We start from the raw sequence: 6,005 nt of genomic DNA, 5'->3' as shown, positions 1-6,005 counted from the left end.
AGAGAAACCAAATTGGGACCATGAGTGATGTTGCCTGAGAAATAGAGTATTACATGAGACACATGATCATGTGTTAGCAGGTCATGGGGGATGTAGGTCTACCAATAGGAGAGTAGCAGAGAGATACTGGTGGAAGAATAGGAAGTCGTACGTGGACCAATGTGTACAGAATTGCATACAGTGTGCACAGAGAGCGGACTTGTGTTGGACAAGAGTACCATTGCAGAGCTTACCTCAAGAATTATCACCATTTCAGTTGCCTGGGACTGATGTTCTAGGATTAGATTCTTTCAACAAGACACCTGCAGGAAATAAATATTTACTCATCATTACAGACCATTTTTCGAAATACGTGGAAATGGTCGCGGTTCCCAACCAACAGGCAGCAATAATGGTGCAAGCACTAATAAACAAATGGATATTGAAATTCATTGTATTCAGGAACCAACTTTATATCGGATTTGTTTAAGGAATTGTGTAAGCTTTAATGTGTGAAAAAATTAAGGATGAGTCCTTTACATCCTCAAGCTAATGGAAGAATAGAAAGAGTGCATAAAACTATAGGAAAGATGCTACGATACTATGTGGATGCACGATATTCCAATGGGGATGTTTATTTGAAGTATGTGGGCTTAGCATGCAATTCAAAACAGCATACAAATACAGGCTTGTCACCTTATGAGGTAGTATACGGTCGTCAGATGCCATCGCCTTTCAAAATGTTAAAAAACAAGGAGGATAAGACAGGAAAGTCTATTAAAGAGTTTGTGCGAGGAATAAGGAAAATATGGAACAGAGTGCACAAGGATAATAACAGGTCGCTAGAAAAGTCTATTAAAGTCTATTAAAGAGTTTGTGCGAGGAATAAGGAAAATATGGAACAGGGTGCACAAGGATAATAACAGGCCGCTAGAAAAGCAAGAAGAAGCAACGGGCCATACAGCAAATATACCGCAATACAAGGCTGGCCAATGGATAATGTTATCGACTTTTTATACTCCAAAGGGGAAGAGAAATATTTTTTTGCAAAGTTTCAAGGACCATACCAAATTGTGAACGCAAAGATTCAGTTGCTAATGAGGACAACAGTTGTACATGTGGAACATTGGAAACCATTTCGAGAGCGTCTGGAAGTTTTTCCAGGATTTATGGATTTTGACTGGAAGGGAAAAGTGGAAAAGAAGGCGCAGGAGAGCAAGCGAGGAGTTTTGGACGAGCCAAGGATAAGAAGTCCATACACAGTAAGGCCTAGAAGATAAGAGTAGATTTACGATTTGTTAGATATAAATATAGCGTAAGATGTAATGTAGGTGAGATGAACTCCTGCGGGGCAGCAGGGAAGTTAGGGGGAGGAGAGAGTAGTGGATGTCCCTATCCTCAGGTTAGATACGTCAGGGGACAAGATGGTGCAGACCATAGCTGTGCTACTGATCGCCATCGGAGTAGGAACATTTCAAAACCAGCGCCTGGAAAGGGCAGTGCTGTTAGTGAAGCAAAATGATGCGTCTATCACCAGTCACCGCTGGATGGTGTAGGTGGTATTTAACGCATGGGAAATGTGGAGACGACTAGAGAAGTGTAAGACACTTTCCGGCAGAGTGCAGAGAAACATGGAGTGCTTAAAGGAGTTACAGGGGTATGCATGAGGATACACAGGACTTATAAGAAGTTGAGGGACGAGATGATGCAAGTTCTGGGGACTATTGCGCATAAAAGAAGGACGAGAGGTAGGATCGATGTGGGAGATCGACTTCTGAAAACTGTATTTTGGACAGCTGACGAGGAGGACATCAGGAGGATGAACATCACGGTGAAAGGAATAAAACAACAGATAAAAGGAAACAATGCAGCAAGTGAGTCACACACCACGCAGATAGCAAATTTGTACAAAGACATTTTAAACAATACTCGGTTATTATGCCTGTTGACTGGGGAAGAAATGAACTACGCGAATATTGTGGAAGAATCAGTGAACCAGAACATTAAGAGTTTGCAAGTTAAAACAGAAATGTAGGATAGAGAAGTAGTGGTAACGAAGTGGGTGCCGTCCTTGGAGAATAGTGTGTGGGAAGCACACAGAGAGCTGTTGGAACTGCGAGAAGGAATGCAGCAAGCTGTGCGAGAAAGCCTGGGAGTAAACCTGTTGCTGCCAGATCAGTACATGGTGGGGCTATGGAAAGCGCAGAAATAGCTACCACCAGAATTGAAGTCGATCTTGACACGTAGCCATAAAAACTTGCCTTCCTATTTTAAACTAGCAATGGTAGAAGAAAGACTGATGGAGCAAAAGTGCACATTTAAAGTTTCCTTTCCAATAGCCGGGAAGCAGTCACGGTATCGATGTTGTGTAGACTACACATATACCCTTAAGCAGGGGTTGCTAAAGAAGTTTGTAATGGTGATAGTGCAGTGGTTGTTATCAACTGTAGAGGACCAGAGGAGGCTTGCAGAAATGGAAGGAACGGTGTTGCGGAAGTGTTACAGAGGTGAGGGTACCGTTTGAGTAGGGAAAGAAGGTCTGAAATCCTATGCAGGCAAGTTACTGCTCGGTCAGAAACCAGAGAAAGATTGCGAAAAAGAGGGCACTAGGCCTCAGTTGTACTTCCAGCACGTTGAGGCACATTGGTTACACTCTATCTTCGATTAAGTGATAGTAGTAGCCAGTTGTTTCGAACAGGGGAAGCTCACGATAGCGAAGAGGTTGCAGCTAGATGGAAGTGGATTATTAATAAACGGGACATTGTGTGAAATAGTGGGGCCAGCGTTCCGTCTACTTGCCAAAATTTCGGAAATAATCCATCTGATAATTTCGCAGCCTTTGACCATAATTATACAAGGTACTGCAGCGACACTTACTCTGCTAAGCTTATCCCTTGCTTCCATGCACAAGAAGCGAAACACAAGACGAAGTTCAGACCAAGCGCTGTTCAAATCCCAGTGGACTAGATTCCCAGAGCCTAGGAGGCTGTAGAGGGAACTATAAGTTAAGCTAAATGGAACTGACAGAGCATAGTACAAGTAGTGCATAAGAGAACATAATGATAAAAGTTACCTTGGGAAAACGTGGACCAGAGCCAGGTGGGCCAACCACCAGACAATTTGTCACTCTAATTTTTTGCAGAAGTATAATCTGGTTCAAGGTGATCCAAGGCCTTGTTAAAGGGGAGTGCTATGTAGCGCATTGCCCGTATTTGGTCAGAAACACACAGAGTAGGAAGCAGATTGCAGCAGCACCAGTCACAGGCATGTGCGGGTGTTACGCCTTACAAAATACAACATAGCGGTTGCAACACTACGAGACCTGCTGATCTGGTCAAGTGTGGAAACCGTTGCCACAGCAGTGCCGAAGCGGAAAAGGGTGGAGATCTTTCCACACCGGCAGTTGCTGAAGTATATAGCTTATGTGCCGCAAGGCACAGCAAAGCCCAAGCAAGCGCAGCCCAAACACCTAGCCATTTTGTACTAAATTCCCTTGTGTTAGTACCGCAGCTCTACAACTGTGGGGCTGCGACGCCCAGGGCGCCATCCAGAATGCTGTTGGTGGGTCACAGATCGACGCTGCAACAGGCAGTCCACTTTGAGACAACAGGCATTGGAGCATCTGTCACATCGGACCAGCCCTGGTCCTGAGCAGCAGTTCGCCTGCCATCAACGTGGAGCAATGAATTACGGCCGTTACGCCCCACTGGTTGCTGGACAATACTGAGGGCGCAAGTCATGCCAACACATTCGCGGCCGTAACTTCAGTGACTGCCCTTTTTAGAGTTTTCCATTCCATTTTAACTAATCTACCTACTGTGGTTTGCACTGTCGCAATATCTGCTGCCTTGGGAAATGTATCTCACCATTGCTCGATACTTCAGTGGCGCATTTCTTTTCACATTGGTTCTTCCGGACGATTCTCTTGAATATCAGTCTACTCTTCATCATTACCAAATTGTGATCCGAATTGATATCTGTTTCTGGGTACACATTACAATGCAATGTCTGATCTTGGTATCTCTGTCTGACAATGATGTATTCCAGCTGGACTCTTTTTGTGTCTCTAAGCTCTTCCCAAGTATACCCACTTCTCTTAAGATTTTTAACAGTGTAGGCCTGTACGATATCATTAGCAGAAATTTATTGTAGAACTCAATTCTACTAATTTCTACTACCAAAGCTCATAGTCTCCCTTAACTCCGTCTTCTGTCCTTTCCCCAACTACCGCGTTTCAGTCCTCTGTGATTATTAGGTTATCACCTTATTTTACATACTGCATTACTCCTTCAATATCCTTATGTATTTTCTTTAGAGCTTCATCCTCTGCTTATGAAGTCGGCATGTACACAGACCTATTACTATTTCCGTTCGTTACTGTCGATTCTGATAACAATAGCTATAGCACTTTATTGTTCACAGTAACTCACTCCCTGATGTTCCTTCCTATTGCTGTTAAGACATTTGTGCTACTGTTGATTTTACCTTGTATTTGTCTGACTAGAGACCATTTTCTTTCCATTTCGGTTCATTGACCCCAATATACTGGGTGATAAAAAAGTCAGTATAAATTTGAAAACTTAATAAACCACGGAATAATGTAGATAGAGAGGTACAAATTGACACACATGCTTGGAATGACATGGGGTTTTATTAGAACAAAAAAAAACAAAGTTCACAAAATGTGCATCAGATGGCGTTGGACAGCAAAACGTCAGTTACTGCGCATGACAATCGTGTATAAAAGGAGCTGTAATGAGGTAGAGAATCAGATGCGCCAGCAGTCGCAGCATGTTGACGTCACCTGAGAAGGCGCTTTTAGTGAAGCTGTATTATCAGAATGGGGAATGTGCTAGTTCAGCGTTACGATCCTATCGCCATAGGAAGGGGACTCGAACGGGTAAAGGTCCGTTGACAAATGCAGCTGTGGCGGAAATGATTTCGAAGTTCGAAGCCACGGGTTGTTTAGAAGATAGACCCCGTAGTGGCCGACCGAGCACAAGGCGTAATGCTGCTGAGACAATTCAGGAAGAAATGGAGACTGTAGCGGATTCGTCCATGCACGGGGAAGTCAGCGCTCGTGCTGTCGCACGTCGCACCGGCATTCCATACACTACTGTTTGGTTGGCACTTAGGCGTACCCTCCGATGCTATCCGTACAAAATCCATCGGCATCATGGACTGTTACCTGGCGATTTAGTGAAGCGCAGGGCATTTGCGGTGTGGGCGTTTCAAAAGATGGTGGAAGATGACGATTGGTTGAGTAACGTGTTGTGGACCGACGAAGCTCATTTCACGCTCCATGGGTCTGTCAATGCTCACAACTGCAGAATTTGGGCTACCGAAAATCCTAGAACTGTTGTGGAAACTCCATTGCACGACGAGAAAGTCACGGTGTGGGTTGGATTTACCACATCTACCGTTATCGGGGCTTTTTTCTTCGAGGAAATGCGTGATCCTGGTTTTGTAACTGCTACCGTGAAGGGTGAGAGGTACGCCGATATGTTTCAGAATCGCATTATCCCCAGCCTAGCTGATAAACACCTGCTGGAACGTACGATGTTTATGCAGGATGGCGCTCCACCCCATATTGCTAGAAGCGTGAAAGATCTCTTGCGCGCGTCGTTTGGTGATGATCGTGTGCTCAGCCGCCACTTTTGTCGTGCTTGGCCTCCCAGGTCCCCAGACCTCAGTCCGTGCGATTATTGGCTTTGGGGTTACCTGAAGTCGCAAGTGTCTCGTGATCGACCGACATCTCGAGGGATACTGAAAGACAACATCCGACGCCAATGCCTCACCATAACTCCGGACACGCTTTACACTGCTGTTTACAACATTATTCCTCGACTAGCTATTGTTGAGGAATGATGGTGGACATATTGAGCATTTCCTGTAAAGAACATCTTCTTTGCTTTGTCTTACTTTGTTATACTAATTATTGCTATTCTGATCAGATAAAGCGCCATTTGTCGGACATTTTTTGAACTTTTGTATTTTTTGGTTCTAATAAAACCCCATGTCATTCC

This window comes from Schistocerca serialis, chromosome 6, assembly GCF_023864345.2.
Source record: "Schistocerca serialis cubense isolate TAMUIC-IGC-003099 chromosome 6, iqSchSeri2.2, whole genome shotgun sequence".
Lineage (NCBI taxonomy): Eukaryota > Metazoa > Arthropoda > Insecta > Orthoptera > Acrididae > Schistocerca > Schistocerca serialis.
This window is presented reverse-complemented; position numbering follows the sequence as displayed.